Consider the following 11,892-nt stretch of genomic DNA (forward strand, 5'->3'; position numbering starts at 1 on the left):
AAATTGCTTCATTGTTACTTTTTAAAAAATATCTTTATTTTCATGTGCTTATTCTTCCAGGAGACCCATAGAAACACTTTGTTGAGTTCTCACCATGAATACCATTGGAATTGTAGTTGGAATGGCATTGAATATATAGATTAATTTTGGAGAGTGATCATCTTTATAATCTTCTCCTACATGAATGTGGTATGTTTCTCCCTTTATTCAGATCTTAAGTATTGTGTATGTCTGTTCCACTTATTATCTTTAATATTTTTTCCTGGTTTCTGAAAGAAATAGGCAGATGTCCTAGGAACTGAGATTCTGTTGGGAAAAGTAGAGAAGATGTCATCTACATAGATTAGATTCTTCAGTATAAAAGGTCATACAAAATGTTTTTTTTTTTTTTTTACATAATGGCACCATTTCTTCCACATGGCCCTAGAAGTCTGCATTACTTATAATGTTCCATATCCTTTTTTGTACAGAGGTGGTTTCTAATATTAGGAAAACTATGTAGTAAGCCTTTTGTTTTTAGTGCCATCAGCATCCCTTTGACGGTCTCCTTTCCCATTTGGAAGTGCTTCCTCCATCCTATAAGCTTCTGGGAACTCAGTGCTCATTGTTTATAAGATATGTACCCATTAAAGACCTCCATGCACTCCAATATAAGGCTAACTAGTTGTGTTTTCACTACAGAAGTGTAGAATCAGAACGGTAAGAGTCCTGTTCCCACTTGATGGTTCTGTTTTCATTTTAAGAGCAACTCTCTTAAAGGGAAACTAGAGAACATTAGGATTCTGAGAAGGAATTGAACTTAGATCCTATGAGAAGCATAATAGGAATTAGAGCTGTTTAGATGGTTGGAGACAATTCCTCTAGAATAAGGAGTTTGATTATCTGTTTTCAGATCTTTTTTGGAGTCAGGAATGGTTGATTTTTGCAGCTTTTGAAGGCAGTTCTAATTAATGCCTTCAATGAATAAACAAATTTAAGAACTGCCCAAACATGAAAATATTCTTGGAAGTGATACCTAGTGGTTTCTATGACCACTTGGAATAGAATTTAAGAATTTCCCTGCATGTAATAAGACAGTGGATTAAATGTCACATTTCTTTCTGAGATTCTATCTCAGTAAGGACAAATCCAACTGATTATTATTGTGTGTCTACTTCACATGTTCCCATTTAATCATCACTACAACTTTCTGAGCATCCCAGAGAGGTAGAATAAATTTAAAGCAACTAATCTAATTAATGGCAGAATTTACTTCTTTTGCCTCTCTTCGCTAGTGTGTCTTAACTTACAATAGTAATTCCTTAAGTTTGTATAGTGCTTTATCATTTAGAAACCTTTTGCAAACATGGTTTTATTTGACCCTTAAAAAAATTTGGTAAAATTGGAAAACCAGACTTCACATATCTGTTTTATAAGTGGAAAAACATAGGTTTAGAACCTCTTTTTTTTTTTTTAAAGAAGTTTACTTATTTTATTTTGAAAGAGAGAGCAAGAGCAGGGGAGCGGCAGGGAGAGAGAGAGAGAAAATACCAAGCAGGCTCCGTAGTATCAGCTGNCCAGGTTTAGAAACTCCTTGAGTTTCTGGAGCAAGAGGGATCCAGGAGACCGTTCAATACAATTGCCATATTTTACAGTTGAGGAAACTGAGTACCAGAAGTAAAAATCAGGGTATTTTGTAGGTATTCTTTGGTTTGTGTTGAGGGATGGGGAAGGTTGGGCTAGATGATTTCCTGGGGTACAGAAGGGTTATGTTGCTTTTATCCATCCTTTAGTGTACGCTTGATTATTGCCAACTCACCACATTAGATTAAGTGGCATTTTAACAAGCATTGTTCAAAGGCAATAAAGGTTTAAGGAGAAACTTTAAAGCTTTAAGGAGCAAGCTATGGAAGATATTTTGGGTCATGAGGTCCTTTTTGGTAACCCTGGAAGCATTTAAAGTATTTCCTGCTCCAGGTTCAAGGGACACCTGGGAAGCAGAGCACGACAGAATGGGTTATGTTGGTCTTTTGCAGTCAGTCTAGTATTGATGGGAATGAAGTCTTAGCCCTTGCCCATGATTCTGAGATCCAACTAGTCACTCACTCATGGGTCTGTGACATAGGCTCAGAGCGATGGCTCTCTTGAATATAGCATAGATTGCAGATTTAGCACCTCAGGAATGAAGGNTCTCTCTCTCAAAAGTAAATGTTTTTAAAAAGATTCTTTCTCCCACTCCCTCTGCCCTGCTCGCATTCTCTCCCTCCCACCCTCTCTCTCTCAAATAAAATAAATTAAAAATAAACTTTTCTTAAAAATAAACAAATAAATAAAATATACCCAACAAATGGCCTTTTAGCCTCTGGGTAAATACATCAGTGACAGGGATGGAGAAGTCTTCCTAAGTCAGTTTGTCTCTTCTTTCAAGACCTCTGCAGTATGGAGCTGAAATAATTTTTTCGCAGCTCCAACTTAATTAGTGTATTTATATTGTCCCCCAACTCAAGAATATTGCTTTATTCTCTCTCCTAAATCTTCAGTTTCTTCTCTCTGCTGCCTTTTGAGCTGCCAGGCACTGTGGTGGCTGATGAAGATATGGAGACAAATTAGATACCATCCCTGCCCTCAGGAGTTCTCAGTCTAGTGAGAGAGTTCAACATGTACACAGATAATTACAACAGTATGGTATGCTCTACAATGGAGGTATGTACAAGATACTATGGGGTTCAGAAGAGAACTCATTTGATTGAGTGTGAAGATGTCTGAGGTTGGAGGAACTGATGCTTAAGTGGATTCTTATAGGAAGTAAAGGTTGGCCAGGCAGAAAACAGAGAAGGACCTTTTAAGCAAAGGCATGGACACTGGAAATAGAATGATGAAATGGGGGACTACAAGTAGTTACTGAAACTAGGTTAGAAACGTAGGCTGAGAATAGATCCTAATAAGTATTCCATGAACTTTGAATTTCATTTGCAGAGTTTAAGTAGGGGATGCTTTTGAAGGTCACTTTGGCAGTACTATAGAGGATGTTCTAGAAGGTTTTCAAGTCTGGGCAGGGAGATTAGTTAAAAATATACCATAGTAGNNAGAGAAGGACTGGGAGTGGAGAAGAGAGGATAATCTCTTAAATAAGAGGCTATAAGAACATGGACTATTCTAGAACATGGGAAAAATAAGGCTCTCAGACTTTGGCAAATGTGCATCCATCTACTTCCATCCCTGGCCTTGTTGAGATTCTTTCATGTTTATTTTTATTATTTTTTAAATGTTTATTTGAGAGAGAGAGAAAGCGGGAGTGGGGAGAGGCAGAGAGTGAGAGAATTCTCAGCAGGCTCCACACTGTCAGCATAGACCCCAGCATGGAGTTCATCTCACAAACCATGAGATCATGACCCGAGCTGAAATCAGGAGTCAGACATTTAACTGACTGAGCCACATAGGCACCCCATCCTCTCGTGTTTTTTATTTGAGCATTGCTATTGGTTTCTTTTGGACCAGAGCTTGATTGTACAGATTTTATAAGTTTCATTCTGGGATGGAAGCTGTATATGAAATGGTGATTCTCAGAAAGACATCTGAACAGCTGCAGACCTCTAATAGTATTACTTAGTTCCTTGCCCTTCTCATCATCAGTAGCATGTTTCCCTTACTATCACATTGTCTCCCAAATTCAGAGAGGAAGCTTTACCCTCTAAACCCCATTCAGGGATGAAATGGCCCTTGTTGTGACTATCTCAATTGTTTTATTTGTTGAATGAAAAGAATCATCAACAGACATTAATTGGGCTCCTGCTCTGTGTTCTCCATGGACTCAGCGTAGGGATTTTACAACGTTTGTGGTTATATCTCTAAGCAAAATACATTCAGTAATAAGAAATCTAAACATATTCAGTTTTCATTTCCTCTTAAAGCAATATAAAAATGTTCTTTGGACAATTCTCCATTTAAGGCTCAGTGTAGTGAACTTACGGATTCAGAGAATGGATTTCTGTGACTAGAATGATTAATGGGAGATTATATTTTAGACCTTATGTATTTTCAGTGGACCTTATGTAAGTAGCCATCCTAGAGGGCAGTAAGGGGAAGAAGGATTGGGAGAGGAAGCTCTGAGTAAAACAGCAAAGCAGTACGGTAAGAGTCTGGGCCTTGGGACTAAATAGCCTAGGCTCAAATCTGCTCCTGAATGCTCACCAGTGTGGTGTTGAGCATGTTTTGTCGTCTCTCTGGGACTTGCCTCTCTTATTTAAAATAGGGGTAACAATTTCTTCTGTGATGATTTGGGTGGGGAAGGGGGTGGGTGTAAGGATTTAATGGGATTATTTATGTGCATTGCTTAGAACAAGTCTGGAATGTGCTAAATGCTATTATCAACTGTCATTGCCGCTGATAATGATGTTGACCATGTCTGGGATTAAAAGAAGATAGTTAACCAGAGGTGCTTATGTTTTACATGGTCAATGAGGCTCTTGGGGTGTGAGAAAGAAAGGGAAACTAACTGACCTGAAGGTTTTCAATGGTATGCTAGTATGAAGTCAACTCTGCCTTCTTTTTCTTCTCTGCCAAATAGGTTGGGAAACCAGATGAATTTTGTCCATGCCCTGATCACTAATCTATTGCCTTTGCTCTTATTTCCAAATAGAAACCTGTTGAAAAGTTGTGTTACACCTGAATAAAGGTTGTGCTAAAAATGTAGAAAAATGCTTTGGAGTTGGTCAAAACTGGACTTGAAACCTGACTCAACTGCTTACTAGCTGTGTGATCTAAGGCATGTTACTTAACCTCACTGAACCTCAGTTTCTTCATTGAATATAATAATTAATTTGCAGGGTTTTTCTGAGGATATTTGTGAAGTGTATGTCATAAGCACTCTCTAAGTCATAGCTGTCATTGTTAGTTCTTGGGATACCCACCACGTGACAGAAACAACAGCAGGCCCTGGTGGCTGGGAGGACTGCATGGATCCAACCTCAACCTGGAGTTGTGCTCTTCTGAAGAAATCCTACTCGGATGGATATAATACAACCTGCTAAGTGTCCTCGCACTTATCAGGTTGTATTATCATTGTCCGTGTCTATGGCTCTCGTCTACCAGACTCTAAATTCCTTACAGGCAAGGACAGTGCCTTGTTCATCTTTGTATTCGGTGCCTAATCCCGTGCACATTGTAGGCCTCATTAAATGTTTGTTGAATGAAAAAATGAATCATCAACAGACATTAATTGGGCGCCTGCTCTGTGATCTCCATGGGCTCAGCTTTTCCCTGCCAGTTGCCTACAACGTCCAAGCTGTCTTCAGTATACTTTCTCCTGGAGCTTACTCCTATCTTCTCACTCTTTTGCTGAGGACTTTTTCTGTGTAGTGCAAGGATAGCAGATATACTTCATCTCAAGTACCATCTCAATCAGTCGATAGTACCTGCCTCGATTATGTTTCACAAAAAGGATGCTGAAGCCAGGTCTCAGTTCAGTGCGAAAGAGAGTTACAATTAATTAGTGATGTTTGCTGAGGGTGGGAGAAGGGTGAATAGCAGCCTAAGTGCCGCATATATGTTATATTTAATATTATGTTTTCCATGAAATACTCTGTTTCTATGCCTGCATTTTAGTCTTGGCTACTTGCAGATGTTGCATGGCTGCTGTTGCTGCTGCTGCTGCTGCTACTACTACAACAGTTGCTGCTGGTTGCTCCTTGGGTAGGACCAAAGTGATCATTGATCAGAAACTTCATCCTCACAGTCTGGGATTTGCTCCTGTGGCTGGTATTCACAGTTTACCCTTTCAACTTTACCTCAGCTATCCCCTTACCTACAGTGACAGGTAGGCCTCCACTTTCCATTTACCACTCAACAGGCTCCTATTTCCTTTTCCTTCTTTAGTCTGATTAATGACTCTTGTTCGATGAGAAGCCTTCTTTCTGGTAGAAGATGCGACAACTAGAGTACAAGCTAAAAGATTCCGTCAGGGCACTACAGTGAGTCGTATAAACTTCCCTTTAATGTGGGAGAAAACAGAGTGTGCTTGAAGACTTGGGGGCAGGAAGAACAGAGAAGGGAGTCGTTGTTGGGGGAGAGAAAGATGCTAACAGATGGAATAAGTTTCTGAAAAATGATGGAGTGAGGGAGAGTGAAACGTATGGCTCTCAAATATGTATGGGGAGAGGGAAAGCCTCAGATGAAAGTAATTACCTCCACACTGGAGCATAGGGATAGGAGTCAGGAGGAACATGTGACAAGGGTGTTGAAAATTTGTAATTCTTGAGGTGGATGATGGAGAGGAAGCTGACCAGAGACAGGATTATGGGGACAAACAAGAGTCCAACGGATATTTGGGCCAAAAGGCTAGAGTGGGGCCTTTCAGTCTATTAAAATGAGATACTATTATATTAAAATTGTATATTAAAGTGAGAAACTGGAAACTCAGGAAACTTTAAAGGGATCTTGGGCCACCCATCACAAGTAACTTGATTGCCTGGGACTGACCTTTATTGGTTGAGGGATGGACAGCTAGCAAGAGAGGGGCTACACAGAAATGAATTTGAAACTCCAGACTATATGTGGAAGGAAGTTAGATCAGAAGTGAGCTCAAAGTCTGTGAATGAAAAAAGGCCCTAGTGTGATCAAGATGGGTGTTGGGTAGTTGGAAAATTGGAATGATAGAACCTGTAATCAGTGGATTTTGAGATTTTAAGATTGCAAAGCCGGAGGGGTCAAGATCTTGTGAAGCAAGGATGTCAGATGGCCAGTTACATAAATACTGAAGTGACCAAGAACTATAGCAAAAGCCAAGCTGGGAATGAATGCTGGGGGCCAGATATAACAGGCTTCGATGCCTGAGGAATGATTTAGAGATTGGTACATGGCAACTGTGTAGGTGCAAGAAAAGAAGGATGTAGTGGGATAGTTGTATGAGCCACGGAAGAGTGGTAGGGATCATTAGAAGTTACCAAAACCAGGATCTGCACATTGCACTGAGGCATTGGCTTGCAGAATGCTGAGCTAAAATGATCCTGTCCTCTATCCTCTATCCTCTATCCTCTATCTACCCAGCACCTTGCCGTTTGCTAACCATTTACCCCTTCTGGGTCTGTCACATATCAGGTGTGAGAGAATGAGCAGCATTCCCAAGCAAGGACAGCTAGGGGAGCTGCTGGCCCTTGGAACTGATGGAATACTGTGGTCGTCTCAATAGACTGGTCAGCTTAAAGTGGCATCAAAAGATTTCGTTCAGACCCAGATTTTTCCTTGACCTTGACCTAACTTTATCCACATGGTACAAGCTTGTGTTGGCTGTTCCATAATGAACTTTGGCTTCTGAGCCTCTAACTTGAGAAACATGCTAGAACTGTCCTTTAAAAAACAACAGGCACAGTACGTTAAAAATACAGATTGGTTAGCTAGAACCAGAGGGTCTTGTTACCTAATTGAGCTTTTAAGATAAAGGATAGACCAAAGAAAGCTCCCATCAATGGGTGAGTAACAACAACACTTGGTGACAACTACTCTAAGATCAGGATACATCTAGTTTAGTGGCCATATTGTACATCCCTGTGCTGTTGGGAAGGAGAGCTGGAAATTGATTCAGAGAGATGTCCCTTAGGACTTGGTATGTAAAGTTTAGGAGAAAGTTTCTGTGAATCCTGTGACATTGCATGTCATCGTTTTTCCTCTGTTATAGTCTTTGAATGAGTCAATATTTCAATGAAGGGGTAGGAGCCCCTGAGATAGAGTGCCCAGACCCTCAGATGATGCATCCCCTCCTTTGGAGGCCGCTTTATATTTATTCCTCAGGAGGATCTGGTAGAAGACTTCATGTGAGAGAGAAGAAAAAGAAGCACAGAATGACTACAGCCTGTCTTCATATGGGCTTCACAAAACTTGACTCAACAGAGGGATCACTCTCTTGAGACTCTCCAGACCACAGGTTGCTGTTTTTAATGTCATGCTCAGCCCTCTCTGCTGCTTCCTGCATTCATAAATTGTACTGTATGTGCATATATGAACTATCATTTCCCNCACAGCAAAAAAAATATATAGATATACCTTATCCCTAAAATAAGGTATAATGCTTGCTCTGTTAGGTTTCCAAAAGTCACAAATTGCTGGATCCCCACTGCTGTAGTATAGGTCACCAGAGATGAGTTTGGGTTTCATCAGCAAAGGACCCCAGCTTCATGGAAGGAAGGCAGTCAATGGACTTGAAAGTAACCCCTATCCCTGCACTCATGTTATTTCTTTTTCCTTCAGCCCCTTAACTAAGATACCACTGATGAAAGCAAACAAAAGCCATACTTTCCCCTTCCATTGACACTTTTCTGGCCCATGTATATGCCTTTAAGAGTCACTCTCTCTTTCATTAGCACTTCCTTCTTCCCATCTCTTAAGACCTAGAGAGTCGTGAATGCTAGCATTGGGGTTGAACTTGTCACACCTGCCTCCTGCAGTTGGGGAATGCTAATGTTAATCAGCCTGATACCCACCCCCACCTGATAATTATGGCAGCCACTGGAGAAGCTGTAACCAAGGCCAGCATCCGTATGGACCCCAGTCCTAGGACTCACTCCTGATGTCTCAACTGATCGTGAAAAACTAGTAGCGGGTCTTGCCCCAGTCCAGCTCCCCTTCTGAGTTTGTCATCAGAGATCAGGACTTGTCTTAGGGCCTATGTTACATAAGGACAGATACGGGTTAATCATAAACGATATTAGGAGTCCCGGTTACCTTTTATCTCTCTTGGGGATGGGCAGGATAGGGCATAAGGATAAGTGGTAAGTCTTGTGCCTTTCAAATATATTCCCAGTGATTCCTCAGGACACCCTTAGTCATACCATCTGGTGCCTTATCCTGGGTCTCGCTTCTTCAGAGCTTTTCTAGTGTATTCCTTGCTCTCACTAACCACCTTTTATTTCCTGTCCTACCCTGATGGGTTTCAGCAGTTGTTTTTTCTTTTCCCTTCTTCAGGCCATCTGTAACAGCCTTCATCTGAGAGGAGCCTTGTTGTGAATGAGTGAATGAAGCCTCAGTGAGTGAGTGGAGTGACATCCATGTTTTTCTATGGATATAAGGAGAAATAAGGAGGCTATGAAATCTCATTATGAAGTAACAAAAATTTGACATTTTAGTGGATATTGGACCTAGAGGCCTACATGAATGAAGGAAGCAAACCTGGCATTCTGATGTCTGAGTGAAGATAGGAGTGAACTCCTTATTGCCCTTAGTAATGGAGGAAGAGAGGGGAGAAAAATGTGGGAGGTCATAACAATTCTTCACTTCAGTGGAGGAAGTGCTAAGACTTACTTCATAAACCAATAACCTCTTAAGGTGGATTGGAGAAGAGTTGTTGCACTGCACTATTTCTTTTGCTATTTGTGTGAAGTCACTGCCAAGCACTCTTCTCAGGTAGAGCTGCCTTTGTGGAGGTTTCCATTGACTCCTAATGAGGAACAACCTGGAACAAGGTTTGCAACTTAGAACTCAGAGTTTTAAAGGGGTCGAGGACAGAGGAGATAACACAGGTAGCGCCAGATAGCCTAGTTTTTCCTATAGGATGGGTAGGGTAGAGGCAGCGGGCACAATGATTCTAGGCAACTCCAAACCCCTGGTAAGGCATAAGGAAACAGTACATAATGAAAGGTCAGCCCTTAGACCTATTGATTTGTCATTCCCCGGAGCATGATATATNCAGAAACTTCATCCTCACAGTCTGGGATTTGCTCCTGTGGCTGGTATTCACAGTTTACCCTTTCAACTTTACCTCAGCTATCCCCTTACCTACAGTGACAGGTAGGCCTCCACTTTCCATTTACCACTCAACAGGCTCCTATTTCCTTTTCCTTCTTTAGTCTGATTAATGACTCTTGTTCGATGAGAAGCCTTCTTTCTGGTAGAAGATGCGACAACTAGAGTACAAGCTAAAAGATTCCGTCAGGGCACTACAGTGAGTCGTATAAACTTCCCTTTAATGTGGGAGAAAACAGAGTGTGCTTGAAGACTTGGGGGCAGGAAGAACAGAGAAGGGAGTCGTTGTTGGGGGAGAGAAAGATGCTAACAGATGGAATAAGTTTCTGAAAAATGATGGAGTGAGGGAGAGTGAAACGTATGGCTCTCAAATATGTATGGGGAGAGGGAAAGCCTCAGATGAAAGTAATTACCTCCACACTGGAGCATAGGGATAGGAGTCAGGAGGAACATGTGACAAGGGTGTTGAAAATTTGTAATTCTTGAGGTGGATGATGGAGAGGAAGCTGACCAGAGACAGGATTATGGGGACAAACAAGAGTCCAACGGATATTTGGGCCAAAAGGCTAGAGTGGGGCCTTTCAGTCTATTAAAATGAGATACTATTATATTAAAATTGTATATTAAAGTGAGAAACTGGAAACTCAGGAAACTTTAAAGGGATCTTGGGCCACCCATCACAAGTAACTTGATTGCCTGGGACTGACCTTTATTGGTTGAGGGATGGACAGCTAGCAAGAGAGGGGCTACACAGAAATGAATTTGAAACTCCAGACTATATGTGGAAGGAAGTTAGATCAGAAGTGAGCTCAAAGTCTGTGAATGAAAAAAGGCCCTAGTGTGATCAAGATGGGTGTTGGGTAGTTGGAAAATTGGAATGATAGAACCTGTAATCAGTGGATTTTGAGATTTTAAGATTGCAAAGCCGGAGGGGTCAAGATCTTGTGAAGCAAGGATGTCAGATGGCCAGTTACATAAATACTGAAGTGACCAAGAACTATAGCAAAAGCCAAGCTGGGAATGAATGCTGGGGGCCAGATATAACAGGCTTCGATGCCTGAGGAATGATTTAGAGATTGGTACATGGCAACTGTGTAGGTGCAAGAAAAGAAGGATGTAGTGGGATAGTTGTATGAGCCACGGAAGAGTGGTAGGGATCATTAGAAGTTACCAAAACCAGGATCTGCACATTGCACTGAGGCATTGGCTTGCAGAATGCTGAGCTAAAATGATCCTGTCCTCTATCCTCTATCCTCTATCCTCTATCTACCCAGCACCTTGCCGTTTGCTAACCATTTACCCCTTCTGGGTCTGTCACATATCAGGTGTGAGAGAATGAGCAGCATTCCCAAGCAAGGACAGCTAGGGGAGCTGCTGGCCCTTGGAACTGATGGAATACTGTGGTCGTCTCAATAGACTGGTCAGCTTAAAGTGGCATCAAAAGATTTCGTTCAGACCCAGATTTTTCCTTGACCTTGACCTAACTTTATCCACATGGTACAAGCTTGTGTTGGCTGTTCCATAATGAACTTTGGCTTCTGAGCCTCTAACTTGAGAAACATGCTAGAACTGTCCTTTAAAAAACAACAGGCACAGTACGTTAAAAATACAGATTGGTTAGCTAGAACCAGAGGGTCTTGTTACCTAATTGAGCTTTTAAGATAAAGGATAGACCAAAGAAAGCTCCCATCAATGGGTGAGTAACAACAACACTTGGTGACAACTACTCTAAGATCAGGATACATCTAGTTTAGTGGCCATATTGTACATCCCTGTGCTGTTGGGAAGGAGAGCTGGAAATTGATTCAGAGAGATGTCCCTTAGGACTTGGTATGTAAAGTTTAGGAGAAAGTTTCTGTGAATCCTGTGACATTGCATGTCATCGTTTTTCCTCTGTTATAGTCTTTGAATGAGTCAATATTTCAATGAAGGGGTAGGAGCCCCTGAGATAGAGTGCCCAGACCCTCAGATGATGCATCCCCTCCTTTGGAGGCCGCTTTATATTTATTCCTCAGGAGGATCTGGTAGAAGACTTCATGTGAGAGAGAAGAAAAAGAAGCACAGAATGACTACAGCCTGTCTTCATATGGGCTTCACAAAACTTGACTCAACAGAGGGATCACTCTCTTGAGACTCTCCAGACCACAGGTTGCTGTTTTTAATGTCATGCTCAGCCCTCTC

The 11,892-nt window shown here is 41.4% G+C and overlaps 1 long non-coding RNA gene across 3 annotated transcripts in view; it reads left to right on the top strand.

The window, feature by feature from the left end:
- LOC144241635 (uncharacterized) overlaps positions 1-9,648 on the top strand; it is a 43,295-nt gene extending 33,647 nt beyond the window's left edge. For all 3 annotated transcript variants that reach the window (XR_013338137.1, XR_013338139.1, XR_013338138.1), the window contains 4 exons: positions 61-189; positions 2,520-2,682; positions 5,600-7,897; positions 8,935-9,648. This is a non-coding gene — a long non-coding RNA (uncharacterized LOC144241635). The remainder of the gene's footprint in view (positions 1-60; positions 190-2,519; positions 2,683-5,599; positions 7,898-8,934) is intronic.
- Positions 9,649-11,892: the final 2,244 nt, after the last annotated feature.

The sequence above is a fragment of the Crocuta crocuta genome, unplaced genomic scaffold (assembly GCF_008692635.1).
Source record: "Crocuta crocuta isolate KB4526 unplaced genomic scaffold, BGI_CrCroc_1.0 scaffold1172, whole genome shotgun sequence".
In the NCBI taxonomy this organism is placed as follows: Eukaryota; Metazoa; Chordata; class Mammalia; order Carnivora; family Hyaenidae; genus Crocuta; species Crocuta crocuta.